At 39.8% G+C, this 15755-nt stretch overlaps 1 protein-coding gene across 1 annotated transcript in view; it reads right to left on the reverse strand.

Annotated features, from left to right (window-relative positions):
- Positions 1–129: 129 nt before the first annotated feature.
- SYTL5 (synaptotagmin like 5) overlaps positions 130–15755 on the reverse strand; it is a 170457-nt gene continuing 154831 nt past the window's right edge. Inside the window, exon 20 of the mRNA XM_043458058.1 lies at positions 130–214. The gene's annotated coding sequence lies outside the window, so the exon portion shown is untranslated. The remainder of the gene's footprint in view (positions 215–15755) is intronic.

A 15755-nucleotide genomic window follows, 5' to 3' on the forward strand; every position in this document is an offset into this window, starting at 1 on the left:
TTTAAGGAGCTGCTCAGATTTCTTCAAGTCTTCTGTTCTATTCTATTCCAGACATTTTGCCTAATGAGATGTAGACTGTTCGAAGAATGAGTACACTGTGGTATGTCATGGTACGTGAATCTTACCTTTTTCTTTCCTCCCCTCTAACTTGTAGTTGGACATCCATAAATAAACGAAAGAACCTCTGCACAGGCCAGCGAAGAAATCCATCCATCTGTGCACACGAAAGTGAGTAGATAGGAGCTCAGAAGAGGCTACTGAGGTAAAGGCAACTGCAAAAGCAGCAGCGGCAACACCAGTGGTGACCTCTCTAGCAAAGGAAGTGAAACGGGGTGAGGGAAAGTCTGACAGGCCATGGGGGCTACAGCTGGAGGCTCCCCTTGCTCTTCAGCAACATCCGGCAGAGCTGAAGTGAGACATCCACAGTTGTGGGGAGGGAGAGGGAAGAAGGCAGACCAAGGGAACTGGAGGAATGTATCTCCTGCTGTCTGCCCTGAGATGCCTGTAAAAGATGCCCACCACCCCGTACTTGAAGATGCCCCCCACCAGGCCATGGGCATCCAAAGCCCTCACTATGAACACATCTCACATTCTGCTGCCACCTTTTTAAAAAAGTTTTCCCCACCATTGTTTTTTTCCCTATGTACACTCCCTACCCTAGTAGGGAGTTGATTCCGCTAATAAGGACTAAAACTTTTGCTATAGCGCCACCTTCTGGAAAGCAGAAGGAAGGCTCTTAACTACTAATCTGAAAGGAAGTAAACAAAATCTTACCTAAATAAGAAAGGTGCTCCCTATGACAAACAAGGCAGCAGAGGCTCTCAAACACTATGAAAGAAAAAACTCATAGTAACATGGTATCACAAAAAGATGACAGTTCTCCAGCAACTGAGGCCAAAGATATATAATATTGCAATCTAACAAAGAAATCAAAACAGCACTTCTGTGAATTCAGGAATAAAATGAACGAACAGGACTATTTCACCAAAGAGACTGCGATTCTATAAAGAGTTGAGAAATAAGAAAAAAATGTATCAGAAAGCAGTTGAAATAGAGATCAGATGGGAAAGAGAATAAATAAGCTTGAGGATTGGAATTTAGAAATGAGTATAAAAAGGAGAAAGTTAAGATTAATGGGTATACCAGAAGAAGAAGAAAGGGAGAAGCAGGCAGAGGGCTTAAAGTAATAGTAGCTGACAACTTCCCAAATCTGGACAAGGAACTGTATTTACAAGTCCCCGGAGCTAATAGAACCTTATCATCTCAATGCAAAAAGACTTTCTCCAGGACACATTATAATAAAACTGTCAAAAGGCAATGAAAAAGGATTTCAAAGGCAGCTAGGTAAAAGATGAGAGTAGCCCACAAAGGACCACCCTCCCATATTAGGGTATATTAGATACTCAGTCGTGTCTGACATTTTGCGTCCCTATGGACTGTAGCCTGCCAGGCTCCTCTGTCCATGAGATTCTCCAGGCAAGAATATTGGAATGGGTTGCCATTTCCTTCTCCAGGGCATCTTCCAATCCAGGGATCGAACCAGGGATCTACCTGCATTGCAGGTAGATTCTTTACCACCTGAGCCACCAGTGAAGCTGAATTAGTGTGGGTTTCTCAGAAGAAGCTACAGGCCAGGAGAATCTGGAATAACATGAAACTTCTAGAATAAAATATAGGGAATAAGCTTCCTGATACTAGACTTGGCAACGATGTTTTTTTTCTGGCATGGCACCAAAAGGACAAACAACAAAAGCAAAATCATCAAACTCAAAAACTTTTTCACAGCAAATAATCAAATATTTGCGAATCACAGAGCTGATATGAGATTAATATCCAAAATACATAAAGAACTTATTCAACTCAATAGCACAATACCAAACTAAGTGGACAGAAAATCTGATAGACATTTTTCCAAAGAATACATCAAAATGGCCAAGAGGCACATGACAAGATGCTCAGTTCACTATTCCGCAGGAAAATCCAGATCAAAACAACAAATAGTTATCTCATACCTGTTAGAATGCCTGTCGTCAAAGGAAACAGAGACAACACATGCTGGTGAGGATGTGGTGAAAGGGAATTAGTCCAACCACTATGGAAAAATATGAAGGTTCCTCAAAAAAATTAAAAATAGATCCATCATATAATCCAATAACCCCCCTTCCATGTATTTACCCAAAGGAAATGAAAACAGGATTTTGAAGAGATAATAGGCACACCCATGTTTATTGCAGAATTAACAACTATAGCCAAGATATGAAAATAAGCCACATGCCTATCAACAGATGAATGGAAAAAAGATGTGGCATGTATACATAATGGAATACTATGCAGCCATGAGAAAGGATGATATCCAGCTCTCTGTGACAACATGAATAGACCTTGAGCATATTATACCAAGGAAGAGAAACCAGAGAAAAATAAGTACTGCGTGATATCACTTATATGTGGAAATTTAAAAAGTCAACCATGTAAAGTCTAGAGTAAAATGGTGATTACCAGTGGGTGGAGCATAAAACTGATGTTGTTTAAGGGCACAAACTTGTAATGAGTAGTAAATAAACCATAGACATTTAATTCACAGTATAATGAATACAGACAAATAATATATACTAAAATTATATAAAGTGATAAATACTGCTACAATGGCAATCATATTGCAATATTTAAATATAATAGCACCTTAAATCCACAAAATGCTATATGTCAGATTTGTTCAATAAAAAATAAGTACATAGATGCACGCATGCATCTGTATACATACCCTACAACAAATTTTGGGGCCATTTCAAAACAATAGGCTGTCTTCTAGAGGACTGGGTGCTCACAGCAAATCTTACAGGATATGTCTATGTGCCTTTTGGACCCCAGAAAAACAATCCTCAGTTATGCCTGGTCACACCGTTTGGCACAGCAGCACCCTTACAAATGTGCATGCATGTGTGTGTGTATAATGAAGGCGCAGGCCATTAAATTGGCTGAATTCAGACTCTGCTTTGGTAGATAGCAGCTGGAGTCTCAGTTCAGTTCTTTTAAAGTTCACTGTGCTACTTGGCACCTGCCCCCCACTCCTCACCTGCATATGAGTGGCACAGTGATCTGTGAGAAGCACAGGTGGTTTACACATAGAATCAGGAGCCCCCCTTCTTGCTCCCTATCTTTGGCTATCTCCTTTCTGAGATTTCCCTTCTGACTTCTCAGTTGCCTTGGTCGCTCTTTCCATCTCCGGTGGCTCTTCAAACCATTTAAGACTATCTTCAGTAAAGCCTCCTCCCTAAGACCAGCCTGGTGCACACAGCAACCAGCCCTTACACAAAACCCAGCAGACCCTGATGACTCACCTAGTATACGTGCCCTCTTCCATCTGATGACTGCCCTCCAGTATCTGCCTGCATTTTGGTCACTCTCCCAGTTCCTGCAGGTAGCTATTTTCTATATTTTGTCCACATATAATTGTTTGTGGGAGGCAGGTCTAGTAGGAGCTGCTGGCTAGTGAAGGCTGAACCAGAAGGTGGAAGAATCTAGGCCATTCTCAGAGAACTGCAGATTTCACCTCTACAGGCCTTCAATGCCGGGACTTCAGCTTAGATGAATGCGGTGGGGAATGAAGGAGAAAAAAAGACAATGAGATCGTCTAAAGCACATTGAAAATAAGATTAATGACTGACATGCTGATAACCATATCGCGCATCTATCTATTCATGCATTGAAAATTACCCCAAAGCTTAGTGACATCACGAGAAACGTTTATTCTCTCTCACATTGTCTGTGGGTCATGGATTTGAGAGCAGCTTAGCCGAACAATTCCGGTTTGTACACTCTCACGAGGCTGCAGTCACCTGAAGGCTTGGTGGGCTGGAGGATCCACTTCCATGGAGACTCACTCACATGACTGGCGAGTTGGTACTGGTTGTTGGAAGAGGCCTCTATTATTCCCTACATGAGCCTCTTGAGTGGCATGAGTGTTCTCATAACATGGTGGTGGCTTCTTCCAGTGGAAGTGATCCAAGAGAGAACAAAGTAGAAGTGACAATATCTTTTATGACCTAGCCTCAGGAGACGCAGTTACTTCCAAGGAATCCTAGACCTCACACACGTCAGCCCTATTCAGTGAGGGAAGGGGATATATAAGTGTATGGATACCAAGAGGTGAGGATCATGGTGGGGAGAGACAATTTGAAGGCTGGCTTCTACAGCATCTAAACACTTTTATATTAGAGAATCATTCGGTGATCTTTAGGATAGGGGTAGTGTGGTCAATAATGTAGATAGGTCTGCTTAATATGTAGTCAACCCTTTTTAGCATGCAGATGAAGAAAGACAAATTATATTCCCCAGATCCCACTGCAGCTGTAGTTTGATGAAGACTCTATCAGGCAAGGGAGCTTGGGGTGAGAGATGGAGTGGTAGTATGGGGTTAGCATATGTAAGCTATTTTATACAGGATGGATAAGTAACAAGGTCCTACTGTATAACACAGGAACTATATTCAATAGAAACCATAATGGAAAAGAGTTTGAAAAAGAAATTAACACAACATTGTAAATCAACTCTACTTCAATAGAAAATTGAAAAACAAAACAGATTCCATCAGTCCCATGCACTCAAAGTGTGACTTGGTTTTGAAACTAAATCAATGTGTGGAAAGAGAAAAATGCAGAGCATGGACATTATTCTAGACTGTGGCTGAGGCAGTGTGGTTTTTTGCCAGTAACTGATGGCAGCTTCTTAATTGGGACCATGATTTCTTGATGGTGGCAAGAATGGAATGGTTCTAGAACAAGCAAATCTACTAGTACCTTCTCAATCTGGTAGGCAAATTCCTGATTTTCTGGTTTCTTGGCAGCTCCTTTGGCAGTCCCAAGTGGTTTGGGGAGGTGTACACCAAGTTCAGCATACAGCCTATTTCTTCATCCTTCACCTCTAGATGATGAGGGAATCCTTTCTGTTTAGCTGAAATAGATTCTATTTTCTGAAACTCGATCTTGAGTGATACTGATAGCAAAATAAAAATCGTAGTCTTCAAACACTGGATTTGTTGGATTTGACTTCCTTGAAATTCAGTAGTTAACAGAGATATTTAAGTACCTCTTGGAAAAATATATTATAAGCCATACTGAAACCAGTCAGCACAAATGAGCATTTATTTGTCAGCAATGCTTCATCATCCAGTTAGAGGATGAGAGATGGCATGTTAGAGAACTGATCTAGGGGTGGAGGGTTGTGCTAAAGGTGTGGTGAAAGGACAAGGGTGAGCGAGGTATATTGTAGGACTGAGAAAATGTGATGACCAACGACCTGGATCAGTCTGAAAAGAAATAAGGACAGCAACAGCACTAATATGTTGAACAAATATAGGGAAGGGCTGGTGATCCCCAGGTGGTTGAAGATTGAATGTAGTCAATAAAAGATAAGCGGCATTTAGAAAATAGGTGATGACAGAGAATGGAGGAAAACATCCTTGGAATTGTGATGTCAGGTGGATGGGTTGTCCATATAATAAGTCCTCTTGGCAAGATTGAAGACAGAGAAGATAAATGAGATTCAAGTTCCAAAGGCTTATGTAAGCGTGGAGAACTGAATGTAATGTAGATAGGTGGTTGTAAGGGGAGGGGATGGAAGTCATATGTTAGGAGGCAGGAATCTCAGAGAAAGTCTTTTGCTTAGGTTGGGTTAAAAATGAAGAATTAGAAAGGGCAGTGGAGAATTGGAATGATAATGACAGTGCCTCTCAACCAACAAATACTGAAGTATGGAACAAAGAACAATATCCTCTAGGAAAAGTGATGCAGGATAAAGTCAGGATTTACTCAGGATTGTCCTGAAAAGATACCAAAGATATAGGAAGACTAATTTACTATGAAGTGTGTGTGTGTGCGCATGCACATGTGTGTGCATGCCCACACATGGTAGTGGACCGGAAGGCATCAAAGAAAGTCTGGGGGAAGAGTTCAGCCGGGGAACACTCACAGCAGTATGAGAATGACAGGACAAAGGAAGACTAGTGAGAAGATTGGTAAGACATCTCAGGCTTATAACTGAAGGATTATAGAAATAAGCATGGATGAATCTGACAGCTTTGATGTTCCCATTTTAGGGTACAATGCTTTGGTGCCAGAAGTGACCCACACAGTAATTTCCAAGTATTCCATCCCAGACTCCAAGGCAGGAAGAGCCAGGGCCCTACCAAGGCCAGAATGAACTCTATGGTGAGGGCTGGGCCCATCTCTTCCTGTTTCAGGGTCTGAGAAAGGTTACACGAGTCATCATGAGTTGTCACAAGAAAGTGACAGGATTCCTTAGTACAGCTGACCCTTGAACCACATAGGGGCTAGGGGTGCTGACACACACAGTTCAAAATCCATATATAACTTTAAAGTGGGAAAGTGGGCCCCTGTGTCTGTGGTTCTGCATCCCTGGATTCAACCTACCTCAAACCATTTAGTTCTTTAGTATTTGCTATTGAAAAAACACATATATTTGGATGCACACAGTTCAAATCCATGTTGTTCAAGGGTCAACTGCAGTTGGTTCCATCTGTGGGGCAGGAAAACTCAAAAGGGATCCTGAGACATCTCCTTACTGTTAAAAGGTAGGAATGGTTTCAGAGGTAACTGAGGTAATATTTTGTCTTAAGTGAAGATAAGGATCTCCTGCAAATCAATAATAAAATATAAATAACAAAATAGTGAAAGATTTAATCAGTTCAAAAAGAAGACATATGAATGGTCAATAGCATATGAAAAGATGTTCAACATCTTTAGTCATCAGGGAAATGAAGAATGAAAACTACAATAAAATACGTTTGAGTGGACTTCCCTGCTGGTCCAGTGGTTAAGAATCATCCTGCCAATGCAGGGGACACAGTTTGGATCCCTGGGCCAGGAAGATCCCACAGGCCGCAGTGCAACTAAGCCCATGCATTACAACTACTGAGCCTGTGATTCGCAACAAAAGAAGCCACCACAATGAGAAGCTCCTGAACCACAACTAGAGAGTAGCTCCCACTCTCCACATCTAGAGAAAAGCCTGTGTGCAACAACAATGTCCCAGCACAGTCTAAATAAACATATATTAAAAAAAAAACTTTTGAGTGGTTAAAATTTTAAAAAGGCTGATAATACTAAGTGTTGATCAGAGGTAGAACAACTGCAACTCTCATACACTGCAGGTAGGAGTGTGAAGTGGTAAAAGTACTTTAGAAAAATGGTAAATTCTTATACAACTTCCCTATGACCCAACAGTCTCACTCCCTGGTATTTATTTAAGGGAGCAAAAAATGCATATACACTAAAAGGCTTTAAGCTTTACTCATCATAACTCCTACTGGAAATGGCCCAAGAGAATGTATAAACCAGCAAGACAGAATAAAATTCAGCAGTAAAAACAATAAACTACTGATACGTGTGACATTCAAAATCATCTGGAATGAAAGCTTGACCCAAATGAGCACACATTGTATAATTCCATTTATATGAAATTTGCAAACAGACAACTAGTCTGTAGTGACAGAAGTCAGCACAACAGTGATTTCATCCATCGGGGAGAAACTGATTGGAACGAAGCATAGGGGAAACATCATGGGGTGTAAGAATTTTCCGTCTTGATAGGGATGTGGGTTATATGGATGTATACAGCACAGGCTGGAATCAAGATTGCTGGGAGAAATATCAATTACCTCAGATATGCAGATGACACCACCCTTATGGCAGAAAGCGAAGAAGAACTAAAGAGCCTCTTAATGAAAGTGAAAGAGGAGAGTGAAAAGGTTGGCTTAAAGCTCAACATTCAGAAAACTAAGATCATGGCATCTGGTCCCATTACTTCATGGCAAATAGATGGGGAAACAGTGGAAATAGTGGCAGACTTTATTTTGGGGGGCTCCAAGATCACTGCAGATGGTGATTGCAGCCATGAAATTAAAAGATGCTTACTGCTTGGAAGTAAAGCTATGACCAACCCAGACAGCATATTAAAAAGTAGAGACATTACTTTACCAACAAAGGTCTGTCTAGTCAAGGCTATGGTTTTTCCAGTAGTCATGTATGGATGTGAGAGTTGGACTATAAAGAAAGCTGAGCGCTGAAGAATTGATGCTTTTGAGCTGTGGCGTTGGAGAAGACTCTTGAGAGTCCCTTGGACTGTAAGGAGATCCAACCAGTCCATCCTAAAGGAGATCCGTCCTAAATATTCATTGGAAGGACTGATGTTGAAGCTGAAACTCCAATACTTTGGCCACCTGATGTGAAGAACTGACTCATTTGAAAAGACCCTGATGCTGGGAAAGATTGAAGGTGGGAGGAGAAGGGGACGACAGAGGACAAGGTGGTTGGATGGCATCACCTACTCAATGGACATGAGTTTCAGTAAACTCTGGGAGTGTGATGGACAGGGAAGCCTGGCGTGCTGCAGTCCATGGGGTTGCAAAGAGTCGGACATGATTGAGTGACTGAATTGACACAGCTTTCAAAACACATCCAACCCTACACTTTAAATATGTGCATTTCATCGTAGGTAAATTATGCTTCAATTAAAAAGAGTAAAAAAATAAAGGAATAAATTAGTTACCCTGAAGAAAGAGCTAGTAAAGGCTAACTGAATACCAAAAATACGATAATGATTAATGTCAACTGGAACTGTAAGTCCACACCGATGTAAATGGTCAAAAAGCAGAAAGCATCCTTTAGAAAGACATATATAATGATGTGAACTAATCACAAAATGCCAGTGTGAACCAAGGATGTTGGATAGATGACTAACTACCAAAGAGGAAGGGGTAAACTGTGAGAAGATTATGTTAGCCCAACATCAGAAGCACATAGATAGAACAATATTAAGTGGGAATCAGTATGAGGATTGTGGGAAAAGAGTTTATAGAACACTGCATAGCTGGAGGAGGACACATTTTTCAATGACCTGGTATTGACTCTGTTGTGTCCCTACAGATCAGGACACGACCTGTTGATCTTGGTTCAAATATGAGAGAAGACAATAACTCCATTTCATTTCACAGCAGTGCAGCTTATACCACACTACCTCTCCTTGATGATGATTATAAATCTGGAAAAATACAGGAAAAAAAAGTCACCTGAGTTCATTGGATTTCAACCAAAAGCAGGCAAAAATTAGAGAAGATATGACCCTCAAAGAATGAAGCACACTGGATGAAGCACACACATTTAGCTGGCTTTTACTCTGAAGCCTCCTCCATTTGCTTGGTGCATTGGACATGGAACTCAAGCAGAAGGCTGCAGTCTTAACTGGGCCAAGGCTCCATCAGAGGGCAGACAGAATGAAAACCACCACCACAAAAAAACTAACCAAACTGATCACATGAACCACAACCTTGCCTAACTCAGTGAAACTATGAGCCATGCCATGTAGGGCCACCCAAGATGGACAGGTCATGGTGGAGAGTTCTGATGAAACGTGGTCCACTGGAGAAAGGAATGGCAAACCACTTCAGCATTCTTGCCTTGAGAACCCCATGTATAGTATGAAAAGGAAAAAGGATATGACAGTGAACGATGAATCCCCCAGATCAGTAGGTGTCCAATATGCTACTGGAGAAGAGAGGAGAAATATCTTCAGAAGGAATGAAGAGGCTGAGCCAAAGTGGAAACAACGCCAAGTTCTGGATGTGTCTGGTGGTGAAAGTAAAGTCCAATGCTGTAAAGAACAGTATTGCATAGGAACCTGGAATGTTAGGTCCATGAATCAAGGTAAATTGGAAGCAATCATACAGATGGCAAGAATGAACATCAACATTTTAGGAATCAGTGAACTAAAATGGATAGGAATGGGTGAATTTAATTCAGATGACCATTACTACTGTGGGCAAGAATCTTAGTAGAAATGGAGTAGCACTCATAATCAACACAAGAGTCCAAAATGTAGTACTTGGGTGCAATCTCAAAAACGACAGAATGATCTCTGTATCATTCTGTATCACAGTATCCATTCAGTATCACAGTAATCCAAGTCTATGCCCCAACCACTAATGCTGAAGAAGCAGAAGTTGAACAGTTCTATGAAGACCTACCAGACCTTTTAGAACTAACACCCAAAAAGAGATGCCCTTCTCATCATAGGGCAATGGAATGCAAAAGTAGGAAGTCAAGAGATATGTAGAGTAATAGTCAAGTTTGGCCTTGAAGTACAAAATGAAGCAGGACAGGGGCTAACAGAGTTTTGCCAAGAGAACACACTGGTCATAGCAAGCACCCTCTTTCCAACACAACAGAAGACTCTACACATGGATATCACCATATGATCAAGACTGAAATCAGATTGACTATATCCTTTGCAGCCAAAAATGAAGCAGCTCTTTACAGTCAGCAAAAACAAGACCAGGAGCTGACTATGGTTCAGATCATGAACTCCTTATTGCAAAATTCCGACTTATATTGAAGAACATAGGGAAAACCACTAGGCCATTCAGAGGGCAGCTATGGAGAGGCTAGAAATCTAGGAGGGGACTGGAGAGAGGAGAAAGCCACAGGGAGGGAGACTCCAAAACTGCATATAAATTCATCTCAAATCCATAAGTGGCCCCTGAGGGGTGCATGTGCAGAACCAAGCTCAATGGAGTCCAGGGGGAAAACAACAGTTGAAAGAAAAAGATGTGAACAGACATCTCAGTAGCTGATCAGTGCCAGAGATTGAATCAAGGTAAAGGGGCTTTTTGACCAAGTTGGGCTTCCCTTGAAAACCCAGAAATAAAGACTAAGTCTTTGGTCTCAGGTAAACTGAAATAGATCCACTCAACAAAGCCTACAGCCAAACTTCCATAAGATCAAGGTGACTGAATTTAACTGGGCAAGAATGAAAACAAAACTAGCCTCTGTGTGTAGACATTTCCTTAAACTAGCAGTTCTTAAACTTTTGGAGCACTCCAAACCACTTTCATTTATGTGGATTATCCTACTGATATTTACTGTGTTAGAAATTAAATCCCATTTAATTGAGAAGAAATCAATCCCATTTACAATTGCACCAAAAAGTAAAATACCTAGGAATAAATTTATCCAAGGAAGTGAAAGACCTATACACTGAAAACTGTTAAGACACTGATAAAAGAAACTGAAGACACAAGAAGATATTCCACGGTCATGGATTTTAAGAATACTGTTAAAATGTTCATATTACCCAATGAAATATACATAGTCAATGCAATCTCTCAAAATTTCAATGGCATTCTTCACAGGAACAAACAATTCTGAAATTCATATGGAACAAAGACCCCGAATGATTAAAGCAATCTTGAGAAAAAGGAACAAAGCTGGAGGCATCATGGTCCACATCCTGATTTCAAAATACATTACAAAAGTATAGTAATCAAAACTGTATGGTATTGGCATAAAACCAGACACATAGACCAGTGGAACACAATAGGGAGCCCAGGAATAACAGGGAGCCCAGGAATAAATCGATGCATATATGGTCAATTAATTTACAACAAAGGCACCCTGAATAAACAATGTGAAAAGGACAATCTCTTTAGTAAGTGGTGTTGGGAACACTGGACAGCCACATGCAAAAGAATAAAACAAGATCACTGTCTTAACATTGTACAAAGAAATCAACTCCAAATGGATTAAAGACTTGAAAGTAATACCTGAAACCATAACTCCTAGAAGAAAACATAGGCAGTAAGCTCCTTGATATCTTGGCAATGATTTTTTGGATCTGACTTCAAAAGTGAAACCAGCAAAAGCAAAAAGTGGGACTACCTCAAACTTAAAAGCTTCTGTACAGCAAAGGATATTATCAATAAAATGAAAAGGCAATGTATCAGATGGGAGAATATATTTGCAAATCATATATCTGATACAGGGTGAACATTGAAAATACATTAAGAAGTCATGTAACTCAATAGCAAAACAACAAACAATCCAATTTAAAAAACAAGGAAAATAAATGATACACCAATAAAATTTTTTAAAAACAGATCTGAATAGAAATTTTTCCAAGTAAGACATACAGATGGCCAATGAGTACATGAAAAGATGTGCAGTAGTACTAATCATCAGGGAAATGCAAATCAAAATCACAGAGATATTATCTCACACTTGTTAGAATGGCTATCAGCAAAAAGATGAGAAATGTTGTGAGGATTTGGAGAAAGGGGAACTCTGGGTACTGTTGGTGGGAATGTAAATTGCTGCAGTCACTATGAAAAACAGCACAACTTAAAAATAGAACCACCACATGATCCAGCAATTCCACTTCTGGTTATTTATCTAAAGAAAATGAAAACAAATTCAAAAAAATGTATATGCACCCCCATGTTCATGGCAGCACTACTAACAATAGCCAAGCTATGGAAACGACCTAAATGCCCACCAATGGATGAATGGATATAGTAGCTGTGTTATACTACCCAGTCATAAAAAAGAATGAAATAATGCCATTTGTGGCATCATGGATGGACCTAGAGATTATCATACTAAGTGAAGTAAGAGATCGAGAAAGACAAATATTACATGATATCACTTCTATGTGAAGTCTAAAAAGCAAACGAATAAACAAACTCCAAACTCAAGAACAGATTGGTGGTCACTGGAGAGACAGAGGTGGTAGTTGGTGAAATGGGTAAAGAGGGTAAAAAATGCACAAACTTCTAGCTACATAATGAATAAGTCATAGGAATGTTATATAATAGCAAGGTTGTTGCAGGAAGGAGGACCCCTTCCAGGGCCCAAAACTAGGCTCTTGTCTAACACTTGGAAATGAACTGTCCGAGGAGACACATGTGCTGACAAAGGAAGAGATTTTATTAGGAAAGGGCACCCGGGTGGAGAGCAGTAGGTTAGGGAACCCAGGAGAACTGTTCTGCCGATTGGCTCCCAGTCTCAGGTTTTATGGTGATGGGATTAGTTTCTGGGTTGTCTTTAGCCAATCATTCTGATTCAGGGTCCTTCCTGGTGGTGCACACCTTGTTCAGCCAAGATGGATGCCAGAGAGAAGGATTCTGGGAGTGGTCGGACATGTGGTGTCTCCTTTTGACCTTTCCCGAACTCTTCCGGTTGGTGGTGGCTTATTAGTTCCGTGTTCCTTACCAGGACCTCCTGTCGTAAAACAACTCATGCAAATGGTTACTGTGGTACCCAGCCTGGGTGGGCAGTTTCAGTCAGTGTGCTTCCCCTAACAACTCATACTAAGTGAAGTAAGAGAGATCAAGAAAAACAAATATTATATGATACCACTTACATGTGAAGTCTAAAAAGAAAACGAATAAACAAACTCCAAACTCAAGAACAGATTGGTGGCCACCAGAGAGGCAGAGGTGGTAGTTGGTGAAATGGGTAAAGAGGGTCAAAAATGCACAAATTTCTAGCTATAAAATGAATAAGTCACAGGAATGTTATATAATAGCAAGGTGACTATTGTAAATAATACTGTATTTCACATTTAAAAGTTGCTTAGATAGTGGATCTTAAAAATCCTTATCACAAGAAAAAATATTTTGTAAATATGGATGATGATGTTAACTATACATGTTGATCACTTCACAAGATACACAAATATTGAATCATTACATTTTATACCTGAAACTCTAATAATATTACATGTCAGTTGTACCTAAATTAAGACTGAACACATTTTTCAAAACTTAAACTTCAATTCATTTAGGAAAAAATAATAAACTCATGTTAATGTAGATAACATTTTTAAGAAAAACTGCATATGCATCACAAAATTTTTAAAAAGTCAGTAAGTGGCATTATTTTGCATTATTGCAACTCTTCAAAATTGTGCCATAAAAGCAGACTTCTAGATTTTCAAGTATGCTTTTCCATTCAGTCCATTGCAATATCAATGTTCTTTTAATTAAAGTATATGAAGATAATCAGACTTCACAGAAAAGAGAGTTTAATAGCCCTTTTAGCTATCTGGGTATTTTTCTTTGATACTTCATCAAAACTCAGGAAGTAGTAGTTCCTTAAATATTGATGCCAATATGGAAAATTTTTTTTAATTGTATGGAATTTTTTTTCCATTTATTTTTATTAGTTGGAGGCTAATTACTTTACAATATTGTAGTGGTTTTTGTCATACATTGACATGAATCAGTCATGGATTTACATGTATTCCCCATTCCGATCCCCCCTCCCACCTCCCTCTCTACCCGATCGGGTATGGAAAACTTTTTACACTGTGTTGCATTAAAATCCATTGGTCTAGGACCTCCCTGGTAGTCCAGTGGTTAAGATTCCATGCTTCCACTGCAAGGAGCACAGGTTCAATCGCTGGTTGGGGAACTAAGATTCCGCATGCCATATAGTGTGGCAAAATAAAACAATAAAACAATGATGACCCTAAATGTGAGACAGCAAAAGAGACACAGATGTAAAGAACAGACTTTTGGACTCTGTGGGAGAAGGCGAGGGTGGGATGATTTGAGAGAATAGCATTGAAACATGTATATTATCATATGTGAAACAGATCGCCAGTCCAGGTTCGATGCATGAGACAGGGTGCTCAGGGCTGGTGTACTGGGATGACCCAGAGGGATGGGATGGGGAGGGAGGTGGGAGGGGGGTTCAGGATGGGGAACACATGAACATCCATGGCTGATTCATGTGAATGTATGGCAAAAACCACCACAATATTGTAAAGTAATTAGCCTCCCATTAAAATAAAAAAAAAAATAAAACAATAAAACAAAATCCATTGGTCTAACTTGCAACCCACACACGATTTTATAACTCATGCATTGGTCATTGAGAACATATTGGCTCACTGAGTTAGGCAGATCTTCCAAAGGTCAATAAAACTTGTTATATAATATAAAAAATTCACCTTGGTTAATGTCCTCACCGATCCTATCAAAAATATCTCTATGTATTGGGAAGCTGTCATAAAGAACAGTGTACACAAGTTTTCCAAATTCTAGTTTTTGCTTCAACACTCAAGTTTTATCATTGAGAGCAAATACTGTCAGTTATTTTCCTTGAAATGACAAGCTCTTTTTGTTCATTTTGAGAAAATGTGTGCCCAGTCTTCAAGCCTAAATAATTACACTTTATCTGTCATTCATTCATTCATTAAAATAAAAATGGTGAAAAATGTAGCCAGTTCAATATGCAACTAAAAGGCCCAAGTGCTTTTCCCTGAGACAATCTTCAAACTTGAGCATGCATAAAACATCTGAAAAATCACACGTACTTAAAGGTCAAGATTTAAACACATTAATAACTTTTACTGCTTCATCAGGACTTTTAAAAATGAAAGTGGTATGCTACTTTTTTTCCTATGTGTGTACTTGGGCAAACAAAGTAATGAGGTGTCTGCAGTTTTATTCACCATTGCTTCTGGACCGCCCCAGCAAATGTCAACACAGCAAAAAAAAGTAAATAAGGAAAACAGCTTTGGCCTTGCTGACCCCTCAAAAAGGTTTTAGGTTGCCCAAGGCTCTGCAGACCACACACAGTGATCTGTTGCCTTCAACTGAAGTGCACTCATTGTGAATATAATTCTGGAACAGTGACAGAAGCTTGAGTAGGAATGTGTGTTAAGCATAACAAAAATTTGGCTCTTTTTCTCAAGTCTGGCAGGACTCATGGGCAGTGTGCCTTGTAGAGACCCAAATCACAACGGAAAATCACTTCAAATTTGCTGCATCCATTCCTGTTGTCTGCAGCTCTCTTTTTATCAATAAATTCTATTAATAATCCTTCACTAATTTCATCAGAAATGAATAGCAGGCTGATTGAGAATCCAAACATTGCATGCACATGATCTCATTTCAT

Source organism: Cervus canadensis, chromosome X (assembly GCF_019320065.1).
Source record: "Cervus canadensis isolate Bull #8, Minnesota chromosome X, ASM1932006v1, whole genome shotgun sequence".
In the NCBI taxonomy this organism is placed as follows: Eukaryota; Metazoa; Chordata; class Mammalia; order Artiodactyla; family Cervidae; genus Cervus; species Cervus canadensis.